Source organism: Pinus tabuliformis, chromosome Q, assembly GCF_031772625.1.
Source record: "Pinus tabuliformis cultivar Carrire ecotype Pingquan chromosome Q, CPIR1, whole genome shotgun sequence".
Taxonomy (NCBI): Eukaryota; Viridiplantae; Streptophyta; class Pinopsida; order Pinales; family Pinaceae; genus Pinus; species Pinus tabuliformis.
In genome coordinates this window covers 994,751,497-994,774,940 of record NC_142296.1, presented here as the reverse complement: position 1 = coordinate 994,774,940, position 23,444 = coordinate 994,751,497, and positions in this window count along the sequence as shown.

The window sequence follows — 23,444 nt, the reverse complement described above, 5'->3', positions numbered from 1 at the left end:
ATGCATAGCTTGCCAAGATGATACAGAAGTTTATCATGCATGTTATCTCAAAATCAGGCCCTGGAAGGTTGCAGACCAGGAAGACTTCAAGTAACTGTTTCAGACCAATATTTTAGCTAAGGCTTAGCCTCCTTAGCCTGAGAGGGCTCTCTCAAAGGATTTAAGTTTTGTGATTATAATTGAGATGGCTAACTCTTTATAAAACAAATAGGGATGAGGCTGGTAAAATCTAAATTAACAAGCATCCATTGGGCTCATGGAGTCATATATCATTTAGCATCAACAGTGAATTGGCTTTGCAATAAAATCAAGGCATTCAGACTTCAATATAGATAAAGTACAGCAGACACAAAAGGGACAGTATTTGAGCATATGAAGGAAATTAGAACACTGCAAGTGATTTCTAAGTAATCAAGTACTCATAATACTGTATACAACATGAAAGACAACAAGAGGAATTCATACATTGAAGTCACTATGATTCTTGAGCAGCAGAAGCCATTTACTGTATTACCAAAAGAAACAGAGTCTTTACATAAGCTTGACAACAGAGCTTTTTTTACATAAACTTCCAACCCTTATTACATTTCCCTTTCTCCTATTTATAAAGTTCTTCTACCTGACTGAGATTCCTCCTCAAACCTGAGGGGAACTCGAAATCTATTTCTAATGACACCTGTTCAACTTTTAACTGCCTATTAAATATAACAAACTGTAACTAGACTTTCTAGAGATTTAAATCAAGTAGGAGTCTAACTCCTTATTATGCTAATAATAGCCTTGATTACAAACATTCTCGTTCTTTGACATCTGGTCCCTTTTTAGTTTGGCTATGATGAATGTTCAAAACTCCATGCTGGTCTTCAATGTCATATCTTCTCCATTGCCCTGAAACATAGGAAACTACCCTTGCTCATCGGTCTTTAGTTCGCCTCAAAATTTTCGAATCCAAAGAAGCATGTCCTTTATCCTTGATTATCCAAAATGTAACAGATGGCGACGTCCTTGATGTGTTTTCCACCTCTTTTATGTGTAAAGGCAAAAACTCTTTCAAGCTGTTTGACCTATCTTGAACTGTGGTAAATGTGCTCACTTTATGACAAAAATTTAAAGTTGGATTCGAATCCATATTTTCTCCACCTGTTTTGACCTGGTTGAATGTTTATAGCTTCAGATGATGCCTTGTATATATTCCCCTTTCAAAATTCCCGCTTATGTTTCAAAACTGGTTGATTGATATTGGATTGTTTAGCTTTAGCAGTTTCGTAGCATGCTACGAAACTGTTGAGCTCTAGTCATCAACTTCAGCAGTTTCGTAGCGCACTACGAAACTGCTGAGTTGTTTCAAAAATCACAGTTTCAACCCAAAACTTTGCTATTTGAGCACTTTGTTGTTTAAACATTCTTTCAACTGTTCCAAGACCTTCCAAAACTGAATGGGAATGTTTGAAAAGATTATACCAAGCAAAACCATCAAAACTTTGAAACATATCCTTACTTGAAGTGAGATTTCTTTATGGAGATTCTTTTCGCTGGCTCAATTGTATCTTTAAGTCTTCAATTTGTTTCTTCATTACTTTGATCCCAGACCTGAGGTTTGTATTGACTTTTCTGATAAATTGAGCTTCTTTTATTGCAGGAGTAGTCCAGCTACGGAATTGAACATTAAAATCAACCACCTCAGGAATTTGAAATGTTTGGTCCTCCCACCGAGCTTGCATTTGGTTGAAATAAGCCTCCTTAGCTGCAAATTTCCTAGCAGCTTTCTTCAATCTAGCAATTTCAAAGTTGGCAGATTCCAATCTCCTTTTCAAGTCTTCCACACTACCTTCTTCTTGAGTGGCAACTGTTTTGCCTTTATCCTTTCTTTCATGAGGCCGAGTCACATCCCCTGTTTCATCAACTCTTAGTGGTAGCTCTTGTACTTGTTTGAAATTCCTTGTTATGGGTCTCCTGGGCTTAAAAACAAATTGATCAACTTGATTATCAAACTTGAGTTTCTTTGAGGCTTTGACCCTTTTAGCCTCCTCTTTTCCTGACTGTATCAACTCAGCTTGAACTAGTGGGGACTCTTCAATGTCAATTGCTTGCAATAAATCATTTAAGTCTCCCTTTGAAACAGGGCTTTCTTCAATACTCACTGAATTACCTTTTTCTTTAGCCACCTGGCTCCTAGTCCTTCTTCTTTGAACTCCTCCACCTGTGCTTGATTCATGTACAGTTTCTTTGACCTGAGTTTTCTCTTTAATTGACTGCTGGGGTGTATCTTGAATAGTCAGTGGCTTGGTAGATTCTCTTACTTATTTCCTTGCCTTTAACTTTGAAAACCTCTTGGCTCTTGTTTCTTCTTGAAGACCGGTTGTTGTTGAAGGTTCTTTTGCAGCTTGAGGGCTAAGACCAGCCTTGCTCTTGAAACCGGACATGAATATGAATGTGTCCCAGTCTCTGCCTACCCTCTAGAGTTCATGTAGAATAATCAACTTAACCAAGCCATGGTGGAACAATGAAGTCTCATAGGCTTCTTTTCTCAATTGTACCTTGTCACACATTTTACTTAAGCTGCGGAATAAGTAAAATGGTAGATCAATAGATGTTTTCCCTATGAAATGCAACAAAAGTTTAAAATGGTATGAATACACTTTGTTATATCTCCCTTCACAGGTCAGATACTTCTGTATACAAGTAAGCAAATGGGCATATGATTCTTTAACATAACTTCTAGGAACAGACTTGCTCAAATCTGAGTTAATGAACTCCTGCTTTAGAAATTCTTTGCATGGGTTCATGTCAAATTTGAAATTCTTGAACCAATTTTCTTGCCCTCTTGGAATTTCTGTAACTGTGGATATCATGTCTGGTGAGACTTGCAATTCCAGCATGCCAACCTTTGAGTTTAGTCCTGTGAAATTCAGTGCAAATTCCTTAGTAACTTGTGCATGACCTCCCTGAAGCTTCTTGCAAAAATTCCAACATCCAGCTTGTTTAAATGCATGCTCGACTTCTCTGTTCTTCAAGGTTATGTCTAAACCTTCAGGCTCATTTCTCAGACATTTTCCTAATCTGTGATCTTTCCTTTCTGCCGATCCCTCCATGAAGATTCAGTGTAATGGAGGCTGGAAATGCTAGCGCTGCTCAAACTCCAAACTCTGCCTCGCCTGATAGCTGCCTCGCTTGAATTGCTGCCTCGCCTGATAGCTGCCTCGCTTGATGACAATGTTTTTCAAATTGAAATCTTGCAGATTTGTTTCTCATGCAAGGCTTACAATCATCATTAAAACTGTGCATACCTAGCTTTCCTTAGAACTTGTATTCTGTGTGTATCAACGTACCTAGTAGTTGTAATAATGGAGATAAGCGGTTGGACGTGATATGTGGAGTGCACAAACTGACAATGAATGACGCAGCCATAGATTAACTTGACAGATTTGATAGTTGGGAAAGATTCGCTACGGAATGCACGAATCTCCGATTTCGCAGCGCGGTCAGTGTAAATTTTGAATTATGCGCTGCGAAATCACCTAATAGGCTTTGTGGTACATAGTAATTTTTTAAACCAAACTGACACATGGCTATGAGACCGGTGATGAATGAGAATGAACAGTGATGAAGGAGAATGCATACTTAACTCAAGACCCCATAAGACTTAGACTCTAAGTAAAAAACAAAAAATAAACTTAGACTAGCACCGACCTTTGTCATCAAGCTAGTATGAGAAATTTTGGCATTAGAATTCTTAAGTGATAACAATGCACGTGGTAATACAATTCCTCTACTTGTTTGTCTTGACACAAAGTTTCATATACATCTTTAAAGTCATCATCTAAATCATATTGTTCAACATAACTCTCATGCATGATATAATTATGCTTAAGAATAACTGAAGCACTAACAATTAGTCTAGAAAGCATGTCAACAACCTTGTTATATATACCTTTCTTATACCTTATCAACAAGTGGAATTTCTTTAAGAAACCTATCCATACGAAATGCCTCGCTTGATATAACTTAGTTTTTGATTGCAAGTATTGCAATGGTTGATGACCAGTGTGAATGATAGTTTCCTTTCCCATCAAATAGTGTTTCCTCTTTTCACACTTTTGCACCATTGCATACAGTCCCTTGTCATATGTAGGATAGTTAACTAATGCACCATTAAAAGTTTCATAATGGTAACATATGGGCTTACCATGTTGCATCAAAACTGCTCCCATGGCATAGTCACTTGCATCTGTTTGTATCTCAAATGGTTGTCTTAAATCAGGAAGTGCAAGAACTAGAGTTGTGTTGATTCTCTCCTTCAATGCATCAAAGGCTTTCTGCTGCTTTCCTCCCCACTGAAAACCATGCTTTATGCTTAACAAGGCATGTAATGGAGATGCAATTGAAGAAAATTTAGAAATGAACTTTCTCCAATATTGGGCTGCTCTAAAAAATATTCTAACCTCAGTTACATTATTGGGCTTGGGCCAATCTACAATGAATTTCACCTTTGAGGGATGTATCTTCAATTCACCCCCTCCAACAATATGTCCCAAATACACTAATGAATTCTTTCCAAACTCACATGTATACATCTTTAAAGAAAAGTTTTATTTCTTCAAGACATCTAAGACTTTCCTAACATGCTTGACATGTTCTTCACGATTTTTACTGAATATCAATATGTCATCTAAGTAGACAATTACAAAATCAGCAAGAAAATGCCTTAAAACATCATTCATAACTCTCATGAATGTTGCAGGAGCATTAAAAAGCCCAAAAGGAATAACTAACCATTCAAACAAACCTTGCTTTGTTTTGAAGGTTGTCTTCCATATGTCTCCTTCAACAATCCTAATCTGATGATAGCAACTTCTCAAGTCCAACTTAGTGAAATATGTTGAAAATGGCAACAAGAAATGATAAAAATAGAAATGCTATAAATAGCATTTCAAGTACCAGTGTTGGATATAGCAACAAGGAATGAACAAATGGAAATGCTAAAAATAGAATTGCTATAAATAGTATTTCGGGTTAGATTCCAATTTTAGTTAGTCCCTGAACTAAAACTGAGAAGTAAAATTCGAATTTGATCTTAGCAGCTGTTTGTAAAATAATTAATTAATTCATCTTGAGTTAATTAGTTGTAGGAAATCAAACATGAAGTCTATGTGAAGACATGCAACAGTTTCTCCATTGATTGAGGAAGTCATCCCTTAATTAAAGGAGATCAGGATGAGTTGTACTTTGATTTGTAATTATTTAGCTCAGTTAACTGAGTTAAGTCCAGTTAGATTAGTTCCAACACTTTGTGGAATTAATTGTGAGTTCAGTTAGTTAATGCATGCATGCATGTAACTGCTGCACTTCAGATAACTAAATATTCTCTCATAAATAACTCATGCATGTCAGTTCAGTTAGAGACCCAATTGAGATCAGAGGAAGGGACAATGTACTATCAGTTGGAGGATTTTTCATATATAGGAAACTCATCCATGCAGAAAGAATTATCTCCTTCAGGCTTGCGCAATTACTACTGAGCCAAGTTAGCAGTGTGAGGTGGGAATTCACACAAGTGGAAGCATTGGACCCCAAGAAAAATTGTGCAAGGAAACAGGAGGCTTGGAGGGCAGAGGAGAAGGTTTGTGAGAAGCCTTTCACTGTCTATGAGCAGTAGAGGGATTGTATTGAGAGATGGATAGCTTGTGAGCTAAAGCTTTGTGTAATCCGGACATATTTCCACTTGTATGATAATACAGAGATTGGGGTTTTTAGGTTGAGGCTTTCCCCAGAGTATTCTTCTGTGTTCATGTGTGATTGCTTTCTCACTATCAATTATATTTGTTCTAATTGATCTTGCTCATATTCGATTAAGCTTTCGCAAAGTTTTGTAGAAGTAGATCTTGTATTTTGCTTTAGTATATTGCATTATTAGGTGATCTATAGTGGGAAATTTCTACAAAATACACAACATCTTTCAACTGATCAAGCAAATCATCAATTTGAGGAAGAGGGTAACGAATCTTTACTGTAATATTGTTCAAGGCTCTGAAATATACACGCACGTGCCATGTACCATCTTTATTTGGTACTAAAACAATTGGTGACTAGCATGGCGATGTGCTTGATTTGATGACCCCTTTGTTAAGCAATTCTTGGATTTGTCTTTTAATTTCTACATTCTCCATGACTGACATCCTATACATGCCAATGTTTGGAAGAGGAAAATATTGCTGCAATTGGATCTCATGTTGGATTCTTCTTTTAGGAGGCAACCCTTGGGTTCCTAAAACATCTCATCATAGGTGTTAACAACCTCATACAAATCAGATTTTAAATTTGCATCGCATCCTTCGAAGACTTCATTTTCAACATTCTCTTTTGGTTTAATCACCAAGAGTACAAAGTTATTACTAGAATTAACAAGCCTTTTCATTTGTCCGGCATTCACAATTGATAAATTCAACATCTTGCTATGTGCTCTAACAATGTACTCAACCCCATCTTTAAACAAGTGATATTTGTTCTCATGGAGATGAAAGATGGCTCTCCTATCATATAGATATGGGCTTCCCAAAACAATACCACAAATGTCAAGTGGAATGACATCAAGCTCTACCTCATCTATAAAATTTTCAGTGATGGAAAATCTCAATTTACACCTTTCGGTCACATGCAATTTTGCATTATCACATATCCAACCTAAAGGATAAGGTTTAGGATGTGGAGTGGTTTCCAAATTCAATTTCTTAACAATGTCTTCAGAAATAAGGTTTCCTTGTGATCCACTATAAAATAATGTATTTATCTTGGTATCTTTTGAAATGACTCTAATGTGGAAAAGCTCTATTCTTTCATTTTCATGTTGAGTTTCATTGAGGCTACTTGAAGAACTAGTACTTTAAATAGAGTCCTTACCTTTGAATCTCATGGTTGCGATCTTTGTTTCATCCCCAGAATCGGATCCTAGATCACGTTGTGCAGTTGAAACGGTATTTTGTTTCCCTTTTTGTTATACTTTTTGGGTCTCATTTAAGGATGAAGTTTCCAACAGTGGTCTTCATCATGGTCTTCTTTTAAACAATGTTTACATGCGAGTTTTTCTCCCTTTTTCTTGGCTAAAGCATTCTTCTTCCCTTTTCCTTTGAATTTCCCTTTCCTTTGTATCCACTCTTAAATGGATTTTTTCTGCCCTCTTGAGGAACATTCTTCCCTCTTGCTTCTAAATGAGTTGCCTGTACACAAACTTCATCAAGCCATGTAGTGTTAAACATGAGAATTGTGTGTCTTAAATAACTATGCAATCCTCCAATGTATTTGAGTAGAGTGGCTTGAGAGGATAAATCTATACCCAAAATCAAATCTCTTTTTCTAATTCTTGAGTATAGATTTGCACATTTTTACCTTTAGCTTGTCTAAAGTTTTGCCAATCCATAATAGATTTTTTCATGTATGCTAATGGATAAAATTTACTTCTTTTTTCCCCTTGGAAAAATCGTAATTTTCATTATGTAAGAAAATTACATGTTGTATATGCATGATGCATATGTTATAAGTGAGCCATGGCCTGTCAAAAATGAATATTGTTCACTTGTATCAATTCAAAATTTGGTGCCTTGAGTCCACGCAGGGAGGCCTAGTTTCAAAAAATATTTTTCATATTGTTTTTCAATAAGAGTAAACTGTAGTAGAGTTCTGAGAAATAAACATATGTATATTTACAGATGGAGACTGTGAAAGCATGAGAAAAACCCTGTATCCAGGCTCCCATTGAGCCTACTGTGCAGCTATGTCCATGAAGGGCCTGTGATAATACTGATAATGGGCCCCTTCCCTCTGTTCCTAGATCATCCAAGTGCGAGAAGGCCTGTTCGCAGCCTCTTTGGATAATCAATCGTCAGTTGCGTTCCTTTCCCTAAAAATGTGATGGCATATGAAAAAATCAAATGTGAAGAAATTCGAAGAGCCTCATCCGCAATATGTCTCATTGTGTAAGTATAGCATCTTGTTTTTTTGTTAAGTCAGTCACGTACAACTTGTGAATCCCCAAACAGTTGCAATGCTCTACAATGTTTTTCCAATGCATATTGAATAATAAATTTAGCAGCGGATAGTTCAACAAAGTTGTTCGAGCCTCCTCCTAGGCCCATTTGTATATTGTAAAGATGGAGGTTAGAGAGATACAGGATGGCTCCCTCCCCACACCTCCCCTCCTACGCGAAACCATCAAAAAAAACCCAAGGAAGCGAGTGGTTAATGGATTCAGGTATAAGAGTGCGAGGCCATGGGGAATTATCATCTTCCAAGATAAGAGTATAATCAAACAAGATCCGAGCAACAATTGAAGGCCAGTGAGGGGACGCATTCAGGAATATGAGTCTGTTGCATGCAATCCAAATGGCCCAGCTGATGAGAAGCGGAAGGTTGCGAAGTTTAGGCGGGACAACCCTTGTCCACCAGTTTGTCCAAGCCTCCACAGGATTAGAGCCCTGCCACCTGATCTGTGTAGAGACTTTTGTAGTAATTGTCTGCCAGAGTTCATGAGCAGCTGTGCAATCTATGAACAGATGCGAGACAGATTCATCGCTGCTCTTGCAAAGACAGCACCAAAAAGGGCCATTTTGGGCTCACTTGAGGAGGTTGTCCCCCGTGGGGATTTTATTGTTAAGGATGGTCCACATGAGAAGTCTGCACCTTGGGGGTGCTTTGAGCTTCCACAAGTGCCTCCACCAATGTTCAATGACTTGTGGTCTTCGAGCATCAGCTAATACCAGGTAGCCCTCCTTGGGTGTGTAAGACCCAAATTTCGATAGTGCCCAGATGATCTCATCTTTGCCATCCCCTAATCGGATGTGGGCGGCAGTGAGAGCCCCAATGTAGTCCTTCCAGATCTGCGCCCACTGCTGAGGAATATTTAAGCTGTGGGCTGATTTCCAAGCTTGTTGGAAAAGGGTGGAGTGCTTAGAATCTCCTATGTGATTGATATGAGTGATATTCATTGTACTGAGATGATTTCTGATCTCAATAGGTAGTCTGTGGCCATCCCCACAGCCGATCCAGGGGTCCTATCCTATCCTAACAGCTGAACCGGATTGGATTTTCCATGTGATGCCAGCTTTGATGATGTCCAAGGATTTAAGAACAACCTTCCATATAATCGACATCCCAAAGGAGTATCTGTGTGGCTGCCTTAACCAATCCATCACATTGAGAGGGGCAATGTATTTGGAGACCACCACCTTGGTCCATAAGCTATTAGACGATATAAGTTGCCATCCAAGTTTTGCTGCCAGGGTTGAGGAAAAGTCTTCCAATTTCTTGATGCCCCATCCACCCCATTTCTTTGGAAGGTTGAGTGCATCCCATTTGACCCAAGCATAAATTCTTCCTGTTTGTTTGCCCTTCCAAAGGAATCTGCAACAAAGTGCCTGTATCCTTGAGAGTATACCTCTGGGGATCCATGCCAAGGACATCCAATAGACCGGTGTAGCCTCTAGAACGGTCTTGATGAGGATAAGTCTACCTGCCCTGGATAGATATTTGTAGTACCAGATATTGAGTCTTTTCTCCATCTTCACTATAAGCCACATCCAGTCTGCTATTTTGTATCCCAGAGGCTTCAACTTATATCCAAGGTATCTTAACCCATCCTCAAGTTTTAGCAGAGTGAACTGAAATCTTTGTAGGGCAAAGTGGATCTCATGTTGGGTGCATCCAGCCATTGTCAAGGTGGATTTACTACAATTGACCATCATGCATGTAGCCACTTGAAATAGGGAGAAAATGCTCTTTATGATGGTCAAGTCCCCTATGCCTCCATTGAGGAAAATTAAGACATCATCCACAAATAACAGGTGTGTTAATATGCAGTCTTTTGTGACTTTTATACCTTGCATTCTTCCCCTTCTGGCCTATGCTTTGATGAGTCTACTGAGCCCCTCCACTATTAGGAGGAATAGAAGTGGTGAGAGTGGACAACCCTGTCAAAGACCTCTTTTAGAATGAAAGAAAGGAGAGGCCGTGCCATTAACCAAAACACTGAATGGAGTGTTAGTGATACAACCCATAATCCATTTAATGAAGACAAATGGGAACCCAAGGTGGGTTAAAATCATTCTAATATACAACCAACAAACTCTGTCAAATGCCTTAGAGAGGTCGACCTTGAGGATCATACCTTTGATTTTCTTGTAATGCAATGAGTGCATAACTTCTTGGGTTGTTCCCACCGCTTCGTGGATCTGTCGGTCTTGAAGAAAGGCAAATTTCTCCTGTGAGATGTGGGTGGATAGAATGGGCCTTAAGCGGTTGGCAATGATTTTAGCCATGATCTTATAGATGCAGTTACAAAGAGAGATCGGTCTGTAATCGTCGAAGGAGTTTGGATTGTCAGTCTTGGGGATGAGAGCAATGAAAGTAGCATTAAAGGGTTCATACATCTTGCCATTAACTCTGGAGTCTTCCACTACCTTGAGGAGGTCTAAGCCCAGAATCTCAAAAAATTCTATGTAGAATTCCATCGTCCAACCGTTTGGCCTAGGACTCTTATCTTTCTTGAACCATTTGAGGGTGGCTTCTATCTCTCCTAAGGTGACTCCCTTAGTTAGTTCCCTGCCTTCCTCCCAATCCACAAATCGTGGGAATAGATGTGCCACTTGTATTATTTCGGCAAGGTTCACTGTGGGGGGTGCTCTGTATATTTGCTTGAAGTGAGAGGATGCCAATGTTGCTAGTTGGGGGAAGGTGTTTACAGGGTGTCCTTGTTCATTCGGAAGCTGCTAGATGGTGTTGATTTCCTTCCTCCCCTTTGTGAATTTATGATAAAACATATTGTTATCATCTTGATGCAGGAGCATTCAACCCAAGGAAAATCATTGTATTTTAGTAAACATAGGGGGGTCATGTGTTTTAGGGAAATTGGTTTCCTAAGTGTTAAGTTGATGTAATATTTAGGCTTTTAAGTGAGTAGGATAGGAATTAATTAGATGTGTCAGGATGTTTGTAAATGCTCTTGAATAAAGGAGAACGTGAGTGGTTAATAATGACAAAAGAGTTAGAAGTCAATTATAACTCTTAAAGGTAGTTTCATGATTCGAGGGACTAGAGAGAGTTCTTAGGGATTAAATGAAGCTAGAAGTGGACATAGAGGACATTTAGGAGTCAGTTCAGTAGATCTAGGATTTGAACCAGAATTAGTTCAACAGAACATTTCTGGTATAAATGTAAGCCTATGGGCAGAGTGAAGAGGAGGAGGCCACTGATACTAAAGATCAGGCCTGTGAGAGATAGAGAGTCTTGAATGTAATCATTTGTTTATACTTGTATATACATAGGTTTATTCCTAACTATGTTAGTGTGTGGAATGAGTATTTAATGAATGAATTACATGTAAGTTGTGAATTCGTAGGTTCTGTAACAGAAGGTTGCAGGCAGAGTTCTGTAGATATGCAGAGGAGAGAATGATTCAGAGGAATCATCACGGGTCTTAGAATCCAATTGAAGAAATAGAGTGAAGCTCTGGAGAGAAGTAGCGAAGTGAGAATTCGCAGAGGAGTTAAGCTCAGAGAAGTTGAGCAGTGGAAGCGGAAGAATGAAACCCTTTGAAGAAACCTGAACCACAGAGGAAACGCTGAAGAAACAATGAAAACAATAAAGGAAAGGACATAGGAAGAAGAGAGTCGTCGAAGCATAAGTACTGTTGGATCTTATAGATCAACGGCGCTGGCGACAAGGAACAAGAACCATCGATCTCATAGATCGACGATCATCGAATACTGAAGGAGTGTGGAGGATAATCAGCGAAGAGCAGTTTGCAAAGGTAGGAAAGTGGATTTCAGGTGGAAGAAAGACCGCAAGCGGTATTCTTCCATTTGACTCTGATTCCATTCATAACATGACACGTAGCAGAGAAGTGGAGAGGGCAAACCACTTTATCAGGTGGTTAAACCCCATACTTGTTGTCTATCCGAAATCATCATGAACTGTCTGATCCTTTAAGTCTAGATCAACAGTCGGTAAGTGTCGTGCAATTTTGCTTTATCAGAACTGATAGGGTTATACAGGCACGGTTAACATGTTTTGAGTTCTGGAGATTAATCGCATATCGGAGGAGATGGGGAACCATATGTTAATGTGACCGCGGACTATGGCGATTGTGATTGCGAAAAAGTAAACCTCGGTAAATGTGCCAAGACCGTACCAAGGCAGAAAAGGTATGGTTTGCATATATTTCCTTTGTAAATGGTTATAAAGGGATTAAGCACGGATATATGGGGGTTTATATATAAGTCCAACTTTATCAAAGGATGGAATGTTTTATGTGTTAAATATATGTAACCAACGGTCGAGGAGGAAAGGTTATATATATATGTGTGTGGTTAAAGGGTTAGTTAAGGTTAACAAGAGTTAATGAAGGTTATGCAGAGTTTTGGAGTCCTGATAGGAAGAATTATAATGAAAGGTTAAAAAAAGGTAAAGGAAGGTTAAAGCGGGGTGATTGAGTTCTGATATAAAGGAAAAGGTGGGTTAATGATTAGACTTGGTTAGTCTATAAATAGTTCCGCATGAGACTATTAAAGGGTACCTTAACCATATTTAAATAAATATTTGACTCCTTTGAGAGTTAAATACCTGAGACAAATGTGTTTATGCATGGTACATGCATACTGTGGGTGTAAGCGAGGGTAACCCTAGCATCATTTGGTATTAGAGCAGAATTGTAATTGAAACAATTGGTGTTAAAACAGAACAAAGAAATTCTATGTGAAAGAATTGAGAACAAAGTTATGTGTCAAAGATGTTTATGCAGGCAAGGAAGGATCAGATTCTAATCTGACAGAAAGTAGGCACACAGAGGTGATGTGTAGCAGAACTTGCAGATGCAAGAAACAGAGGACAATCCATTCAAGGTACAGGTGGAATGGTGAAACAAGATCATGCTGAGATCTTGAAGGTGAGGTGATATGTTCTATTTTGATTTGAGAATGTGTGTTTATACATTGATATGCAGGTGACAACATAAGAAGGTGTGAAGGTTGCAGCAATCTAGAGCAAGGAGTGCTCAATTGGTTCCAAAGGAAAGAACCAGAGAGATGCTAAAATACTAAGCTCAAAGGAGAGAAGCTTAGTGAGGCATATGTAGCAAGAAGGAGACTTGTTACTGCAGAGGTATTGTTGCAGCTCACAAAGATAATTCCACAAAGGATGTGGCTAGAATTACCAAGGTAATGTAGGAAGCTAGTAAGACTTTCTAAGTGAAAGAAGAGGTGGTCAGAAACAAGTATTTCATTGTGATTGAAATACAAGAGGAAAGTTGTGTTCTTGAGAAGTGAAAATGAGTTGAAGCCTAGAAGGAGCAGAGAGAAGTGCTCAAAGGAGGTTCCAGAGATAGAGAACCAAGGGCTTGCCAAAAGACCAAGTACATAGGAAAGCTTCATGAGGTAAGTTGCAACAAGGAGGACTTGTTGTTGTAGAGGCTTTAATGCAGCTCATAGTGAGTCAGTGAGGAGCTCATGAAGATAGAGAAGAAGAAGATGGCTATTGATAGTCATAGTAGAGGTTCTAAGGAAGACCACAACAGAAGAAAGATGAAGAAAGAGGAAGCCAAGGCAAATGGCAAGAGGATGAGTCAAGAGGAAATTAACAAGGAGATTGTAGAGTTAAAAGAACAACTCAATGCATTAAGGAGAATACTTGAGGAAAGCCAGAGACTAGGTTGGGTCTTGAGGAAGAAGCCAGTGAAGTGGCATACGTTGCAGAGAAGGCTACAATAGAGGCAAGTAAGGTTGCTGATGGAAGAAATCAAAGAAGTTGAGTTGGAAATGAAAATGGAAGTGTCCATTTGTGAAGCAGAATAGGGTGAAGTTCTGAGGGAAGATGAAGACTTGAAGACTGAAACTTCAAGTGAGGCCAAAGGGTCACATGGTTTTAAATCTGACAATTTATGTATGTTTGCAGGTGAGACATGTAAAGAAGGAAAATTTGCTGATATTTTCATAAAGGAGGAAGAAGACATGCAAAATATAAATTTTGTTATGGAAGAAGATGAGATAGATAGGTCTCATATACAGTTGGGGAAAGATATTAAGCAACCAAGTGAAGGGCTTGAGGAGATTGAAGAGGAGACCATCGAAGAATTTTTAAGTCATAAAGAGAACTTGGAACAGCAAGGAGATATGATGGTTGAAGCATCAAGTGAGACCACAAGGTCTTATGTTTTTAAAACTGATAGTTTTTGTATGATGGCAGGTATTGCAGGAGAAAAGCAACCTTTTGAAGATATCTTCAAAGTAGATGAAGATCTAGAAGTAAAATGTGACAAAGAAAACTTCTCAGAAGAAGAAGAATTTGACTGCATACAAAAGAAAAAGTCTATGGATGAGTCTATAGAAGCTGTCATAGAGATGAGGAATCAAGATCTTATTCTGATGAAGAATGAAGGAATATTGTCTTAGAAAGGTAATCAAATGAGTTTGATTAATTTTATTGATGAAAAACAAATGTAGGAGAATATTAATGAAGATGATGAAACAAGGATAACTCTGGGAGAAGAGTTACAAAGGGACAGCAAGGCAAAATGTACTGAAGAAGAAGTCTATGCAAAAAACTTAGCAAAGGGGAAAAGGACATCTGATGATTTATCAATAATAAAGGAAGGTATGGAAAATTGTGTGAAATTTCCAAATTCTACTCCAATTGAAATTATTGAGTTATATAGAAAATTAGAATTTCAAAGAAGGCAAATGGAAAAATAGAGGATAGATATTCAAGATAGATTGCTAAAATAGGAAGACAAAAGAATTGTCATGAATGACAATCATAAGAAAAAGGAGATGGTAATGAAAGTTCAACAAATTGACACTGCAAAAGAAGGAGTTCACTACAGTGGACAAGAGCAAATAGATATTATTGGAAAAGATGATATGGGGGAGAGACTAGTTGACAGTCTCATGAGTTCTTTTGAGAATTCAAAACAGCATATTGATGTGCTGAAAGAGGAGAAAGAAACAGAGCAACAAACTGAACTGTTGCCAAGGGAAGATAATGCACAAAAGCCTTATGTTTTTTATTTTAACAAGTGTTTTGTGAGTGCAGGTTTTTTTGTAGATGCTGAAGAAAATTTGGCATGGATGAGTAGCCAAATAAAGATGAAAGAAGAAGATTCTATGGAAGAATTCAATCCATGGAACAGAGATGCTCAATTGCTGGAGAGAATGCTGGAAAGTCATGATTCAGTATAGATATAAATAATCATGAAAGAGGGTAAGGATGAAAGGGAGGCAGTAAGCATAGGAGACAAAGAAAAAGTTGGAACAAGAGCAAAAGTAGAAGAAAAAGTAAATCAACAACTACAAAATAAAAGTAACCAACAACAGTTTGAAGAGTTATTGGACAGTAGCAACAATGTGAAACAAAGAGAAAGAGGCAGAGGTAAGAGGCAGAGTATGGACCAGTCCAAAGATGTGCTGGAAAAAAAAAATTGAAAATTGTGGCAGCTGATGATGAAACAGGCCATAGGAAGACATTTGATGATAGTAGGAAGGATGATCAATCAGAACTTGAACCTGATTGACAAGGAGAAGAAGATGGAGTAGAAGTTAGCAGAAGTACAGTGGCAACAAAAGAACAAAGCATTTGGGCAGCTACAAACTAAAGTTTGGGACCCTGGAGGTTTTTTCAATCAACTTATGAAGACACATGATCAGGAGATCATGAATATTTTCTACTTTGGGAGTTTGATGCAGGAGCATTCAACCCAAGGAAAATCATTGTATTTTAGTAGACATAGGGGGGTCATGTGTTTTAGGGAAATTGGTTTCCTAAGTGTTAAGTTAATGTAATATTTAGGCTTTTAAGTGAGTAGGATAGGAATTAATTAGATGTGTGAGGATGTTTGTAAATGCTCTCGAATAAAGGAGAACATGAGTGGTTAATAATGACAAAAGAGTTAGAAGTCAATTATAACTCTTAAAGGTAGTTTCATGATTCGAGGGACTAGAGAGAGTTCTTAGGGATTAAATGAAGTTAGAAGTGGACATAGAGGACATTTAGGAGTCAGTTCAGTAGATCTAGGATTTGAACCAGAATTAGTTCAACAGAACCTTTCTGGTATAAATGTAAGCCTACGGGCATAGTGAACAGGAGGAGGCCACTGATACTAAAGATCAGGCCTGTGAGAGACAGAGAGTCTCGAATGTAATCATTTGTTTATACTTATATATACAAAGGTTTATTCCTAACTGTGTTAGTGTGTGGAATGAGTATTTAATGAATGAATTACATGTAAGTTGTGAATTTGTAGGTTCTGTAACAGAAGGTTGCAGGTAGAGTTCTGTAGATACGCAGATGAGAGAATGATTCAGAGGAATCATCATGGGTCTTAGAATCCAATTGAAGAAACAAAGTGAAGCTCTAGAGAGAAGTAGCGAAGTGAGAATTTGTAGAGGAGTTAAGCTCAAAGAAGTTGAGCAGTGGAAGCAGAAGAATGAAACCCTTTGAAGAAACCTGAACCACAGAGGAAACGCTGAAGAAACAACGAAAACCATAAAGGAAAGGACGAAGGAAGAAGCGAGTCGTCGAAGCATAAGTACCGTTGGATCTTATAGATCAACGACGTAGGTGACAAGGAACAAGAACCATCGATCTCATAGATCAAAGGTCATCGAATGCTGAAGGAGCGTGGAGGATAATTAGTGAAGAGTAGTTTGCAAAGGCAGGAAAGTGGATTTTGGGCAGAAGAAAGACCGCAAGTGGTATTCTTCCATTTGAATCTAATTCCATTCATAATGCGACACATAGCAGAGAAGTGGAGAGGGGAAACTGCTTTATTGGGCGGTTAAACCCCATACTTGTTGGCTATCCAAAATCATCATGAACCGTCCGATCCTTTAAGTCCAAATCAACGGTCAGCAAGTGTCGTGCAAGTTTGCTTGATCGAAATCGATAGGGTTATACAGGCACGATTAATATGTTTTGAGTTACGGAGGTTAATCGCATATCAAAGGAGATTGGGAACCATATGTTAATGTGACCGCGGACTATGGCGATTGTGATTACGAAAAAGTAAACCTCGGTAAATGTGCCAAGACCGTACCAAGGTGGAAAAGGTTTGGTTTGCATATATTTCCTTTGTAAATGGTTATAAAGGGATTAAGCGCGGATATATGGGGGTTTATATATAAGTCCAACTTTATCAAAGGATGGAATGTTTTATGTGTTAAATATATGTAACCAACGGTCAAGAAGGAAAGGTTATATATATATGAGGTTAAAGGGTTAGCTAAGGTTAACAAGGGTTAATGAAGGTTATGAGGAGTTTTGGAGTCCCGATAGGAAGAATTATAATGAAAGGTTAAAAAAAGGTAAAGGAAGGTTAAAGCGGGGTGATTGAGTTCCGATATAAAGGAAAATGTGGGTTAATGATTAGACTTGGTTAGTCTATAAATCGTTCTGCATGAGACTATTAAAGGGGACCTTAACCATATTTAAATGAATATTTGACTCCTTTGAGAGTTAAATAGCTGGGAAAAATGTGTTTATGTATGGTACATGCATACTATGGGTGTAAGTCGGGGTAACCCTGGCATCACATCTCCCTCAAGCATCTAGATCAATCTATTTCTCAACCTCCATGATTCTTTGCGATCCTTTAAGATTTCCCCTCTAGCGGCATATAGAAATGAGATTCTATCCTTGTGTTCAGTGGAGCTGTACACCCCTCCCAAGTTATTCTCAAAGTCCGCAATTTCTATTTTAGCCTCTCTGAGGGCTTGATCATCCCGCCTCCTCTTCTTGTGAGCTAAAATTTTGGAGAGTCTCTTTATCTCATTAAAGTTTTGAGCAAACCTTTCCGCTATGTGACCTACTGTGGCACGGGGGTGCGCCTTCTAGAAATCTGTCACCATACAAACATAGGAAAGTTCCTTCAGCTATGTGGCACAAAACTTGAAGGGATCCTTAGGTTTCCCCTGCCCCCCACTGATTTCCATATAAATAGGCAGGTGATTAGAGATGCCCCCTGATCCCACCCATTGCCTGTGAATTAGACCCTGATTGAGAAGGCCTTCCTTAATAAGAAATCTATCGAGTCTACGAGCTAGACTGTCTTCCCCTGTTCTATTGTTCCGCCATGTGGGTTGCATCTTTGTGATGGGGATCTCTATCAGATTGTGGGCTCCCAGTACATTCTCAAAATAGACTGAAAGGGGATCAATTTGTGCTCTCCGTCCCCATGATTCCGCATGTCCTATGGAGAAGTTTAAATCCCCTCCCATGATTAGAAAATCCTTTTGACAGAGTTCAGAGTTAAGTAGGCGGTCCCAAAATTCAGGCCTGTGTTGGCATGACCCATAGACATTAATAGCTTGTATCTCCATCCCTAGGTCAGCTGAGAAAAAGTCCACCCCAAGATAACCCACCCCCCCCAGCAGTTGTAGAGATTGATATTGCGCAAGTTGAACACCAGGGCAATGTCTCCCGAACAACCACTTGCATCAAGGCCAATAAAGGACCAGCCTGGGAGAATCGATTGCAATAATAAAGAGACAACTTCGGCAAAGCTAAGGGTTTCCTGGAGGAAAATAACATCAATAGGAGAGGCAAATAGCAATATTCTAAGAGCTAGTTTTTTATCAGGCCTAGCTAGCCCTCTGTAGTTGAATGATACAATCTTCATGAGGGGGGCTCAGGTAATGGGCCTCATGCTCTAAGAGCCTTTAGGATGGTAGATTGCTTACCAGAAGCAATTTCGTCTCTGGCCATACTCTGTGCTTTGGAGAGGGAAGCGGGGCGTCCTCAAGGGAGTTTAGGGGGAGCAGGGGAGAGTACCAGGTCAAGACCAATGTGGTCGTCCTACTATTTTTTGGCCTTAGACCTGGTTTGGTATCTCAGGAAGGGAGGCCCATCTTCAAGAACAGGCGAATATAGTGGAAGGGACTTTGGGATAGAGGAGGGGGTGATGGAGAACGTGGTTGAGGGGGGCCGAGGGGGATAGGATAAGGGTTGGGGGGGAGAGATACTCCAGTAATCCCATGTTCGATGCCAAATGGAGGAAATGCCAAGCCATCAGCAATAGAAGATGTATGAGAGGGGTAAGAGGAGGGTGAACTCTTACCTGATGATGATGATGCCCCGGCAGCCGCTCTAGCCCTTGTGAGTGGAGGAGAGGGTGGCTGAAGAGGTGGTCTGCCGCGTTTCTTCGGGACCTCTCTGGAGGGTGTCTTTCCTGCATCCACCGGATCCGCTTGTATCCCTGGGTCTCTGATGGGAGGTTGTTCCTCCTGTTCCTGTGCTGACTTAGATGGGATTGCCCTTGCCTCTTTCCCTGATCTTGCCTTATTATTGAGTGGGCAATCCTTAAATAGATGCCCGACCTTGTGACAACATCTGCACCTGAAAGGTACCCCTTCATAATCCAATGTCTGTCTCCGAGTAAAATTTCTCCACTGAATTGTGATGTATTCCTGCAAGCCATCACTGGTATCCAAATGTACTAATACCCTTGCGTAGGCCATCATACCTGTCGTAAGGTAGGATTTGTCATGATCTAGGTATGAGCCCAGGACATTCCCAAGTCTCTTGAAAACATCTTCAGACCAAAATTGTAAAGGTAGCCCTGGGAGACAGACCCATAGGGGACCAACATTTAGCTTCTCGCATTCTGGGTCAAATAGGGGCATCCATCTACGCAGGAGCACCGGAGCCTGTTCTATGTGCCAAACCATAGAGAGGACCCAATTCATTTGTTCAGCCCTTGCGAAACAGATGGAAAACCATCCCCTAACAAAATTATGGATGAAAGGAGGATTAGCCAGATGTTGTCCCCAAAACTCCGATGTCCACTGCTTCAGCCTAGTTGCACTATAGTTCCTCCCCCTGACTCTACCAACCAAGACCCTGTCAGCAGTCTCCATAGTATCGCTCAACTGAATGTCCTCCCCCAGCCTCAGAAAAGCCTCAGAAGCTTTGGGTTTCAGGCATCACTGTCTTTTAGTCATCTGCGGCCTGTCTTCATCTGTGGGCTGCAGAGGTTCGCTCAGAGGAGGATGAGCCCCAAAATTAGGAGGGTCCTGAGGAGGCTCCACAGAGAAAACTCCAGAAATGGGCGAGATCCCTATGAAATTACCAGATGGGGGGGTCGTGGAGGGTAGCACAGGTTGTCGTTCTGGAGCGGAAGGCACGGGCTCACTGGACTAAGCGACATAAGGGACACGGGAGCCAGTGGAGGGTGGAAAGGGTGCGATGCTCACCAAGAGATTTTCCAAGCCATGATCCAAAGAGTGGTCCACAAAAGATAGGGTAGATGGCGACAATAGCTGAGAAGTGAGGTTCGGCAGTGAGGGGGTGGCTTCCAGGAGTGTGGCCACCGAGTTCGAAGGACCCGATATCGAGGGTAGAGAGGCTACGACATCCGAGAGCACACTGTCAAAAGGGTAACCACCTACGGGAATTTTCTAGGGATGGTTCCAAATGGGGATTCCCTCCAAAGGGTCCTCCGAATAGTCCACGAGCTCATCCATAACCATCGCTATATTCCCGCTCCAGCTGCCTGCAGAGTCCTTGGGGAGCCCGTCACTGGTGATCGGGGACAGAAGTGGCAGAACAGGAAAATGGAAGGTAAACCCTTGTCGGTGGAGGGGGAAGATAACCACGATGTCAAGGCTGTAGCATAGTTGAAACAAGTCTATGCAGGAGAGTAGGTAGGGTAATGGGTAATGAGTATAGTCACCAACACAGAAGGTACCATGGAGGGTAGGGTTGCAGTAAAAAATAACTACCAGGTTATTACACTAAGACCCTCATCAGGTGCCCTCGTTGTCATCGCCATCCTCCATCTCCATCAAAGTCCACTCACTCGATAAAATTTACTGCTTATTGCAACAACAAAATCATTCCAAGAGGATCAAACCTTACCATGTTTCTTCATGTACTCTTGAATTTTGGCTTCCCACCAAATAAGTGCTGCACCTTCCAATCTAAAAGAAGCAAGCTGAATTTTGGTATCATCATCATCCTTTATTCTTTGTATCCCACAATACACTTCAATATAAGAAACCCAATTATCCAATTTCTTAGCATTTACCTCTCCATTGTACATAGACAATTCAAATTTTATATCAAGCTTAAGAAAATGAGTTTTTACCATGTCCCTTTGGAGAATTTGGAGGTGTTCGTGAAAGGGTAGAAGAATTAGAAGATGAGGATGAAGACGAGGATGAGAATGGAGGTGAAGGTGCTGGTTTGTCACCATTCTCTCCATTCCCTTTTGGAGGCTTGTCTCCTTTTCCTCCCTCTCGTTTTGGAGGTTTTGAGCTCTCTCCATACAACCTTGAATTCCTCTCTTTATATTTAATAACCTTTACCATTTCAGATATCTCAAAGAAATATTTTCTGAAAGTTATTTAATATTCATACATCCCTTGAGGACCTTCTTCATGTGCCATAACTATTGAAGCTTGAGGTGTGTTTGTTCTCCTTGAAACAATTTGAGAAGACTTGGCTACACAAGTTCTCCTTATCCTCTTTTAAGATTCAACCTTGTAAGCATTAGAAAAGAACTTGCAAACAAAATCAAACGTTCATAATAACCTAATGCTCTGATACCAAAATGATATGTTTATGAAACTTGAAGGTGATATACAAGTTGCAAGTGAAAATTTTATGTATTTTGGGTAATGGATCAAGTTACAAAACACATAAACAAATGATTTTTAAAATTAGTTAACAACCAAAACAAAGACAAAATACCATATCAGAAACACATAACAAAAAACATGATAAATGAGTTCACCCCTCTCCTGGGATACATCTCCTGGTCCATCTTCCAATGCAGGGCGTCTTTCATTAAGTGCTCAACTTTGTTTTTACATGGATTTACAATGCTCAAAATGCAAAGCTGATGTCTCGAGTGGATCTAGAACTGTCAAAAACCCCCCTCTAGGTTCTTTCTTCACCTCATTTGGCCAAAAAAATAGAAAATTATGCATCTTATAAGTTTTTTTCCAATTTCTCTAACTAACCATCCTCCAATTCGACCCAAACCTGGCTTGAGCGCCCCAAACTCAGAATTAGCATGCAAATCTAGCCTACAATCCTGCCCGATGGGCGAAATTGTTGGATAGTTAAACTGTCCATTAACCCCCACTTTCCAAAAAATTGGGTCGTATGGGGGGCCACATGCCCAGGGGTTGGGACTAATTGCCCGCCCTCACCGGGCAGGGTCCCAATTGTCTTGGCACATGGGTGCATTGGTGGCACATATGACCAATCTTGGTGTCGAAAACCATACTTGCATCCACTGTTGGAGGTGTTGGTCATGTGAGGGTCTATGTGACCTGGTGTTGTCCCCCAATGCCGAGCTCCTGGGGATGGTCCCCTTCGCTCCCTACTTGTGGTTATATGGGTCGTATATGGCTCAAGGCTGACCTACTAGGGGTTGGTCTTCATCCAACCTCCGCTTGTGGTCCCATTGTAATGGAATTAGTGTAGGGTTGTGACCAGTTGGGGCTAAGCCTTGGCCCATGGTCCCGCCCCTTGGTTTTGAGGGTGCGGGGAGCAAGGCTGGGGCTTAGCTTCGACCACAACTCCAAAACACATTTGCACTCCATTCAAATAGTGGCTGAGAACCATATGGTTATGAAACATGTGTGATGGTGGGATTGTAGTTGGTCTTGCTGCTTAGTGGAAGGTCTAGTGTTCGAATCCCCTTAGGCTCGATCCGACCCATAAAAAAATTTGCACCAATGCCAAGAGGCTATGTGGCAAACACACATTGGTCCACGTGGCCTTTTCTGATTCAACCACTTCAACAAGCCATAAACCAATAGAATTGAACCATCTATGAACCAATAAAAAGGAGACACTTGTCAACAAACCATTGGCCAATAAAAATACAATCACCTTGCCCAGTCACATGCCTAGTTAGCGTACAGATTGTTGTCTAGGCATACTTTCAACCCAACTTTAAAATTTTTCTTGTTTGGGAATTCGATCAAAACACGATATTGGGAGAATACAATAGCGATTTTGAACGATTCAAGTTGCATTGGATTTAGATCACCGAGATCTACAAAATTGTATAGGTTTTGAGCTTTGTCGCACACTTTGATTTTTTAGCACTAAATTGATCCCTTATATCACTCCGATACGAGCCTTACACCATCACCAAAGCTATGTGTGAGAATGATTTCCAGCTAAGTGTTCCCCCATTCCTTGGCTTACACCCAGTATTTAATGTGGACCACCTTTGGCCATACTTTCCACTATTGTTGGACACATCGGACATTGTTGAGCAGATGACACCAATAGAGCTCAACCCAGATTGCATTAAACAAGCCACAACTAATCAGATCATGGACAAAAAAATTAAGAACACTCGCCAACATAAGATTCAATTGTATCTAGTTGTCAAGGGTCGACCAACTCCTACACCAAGGCAAGTGGCGCACTAGGGACCAAGTTTAGCGAAA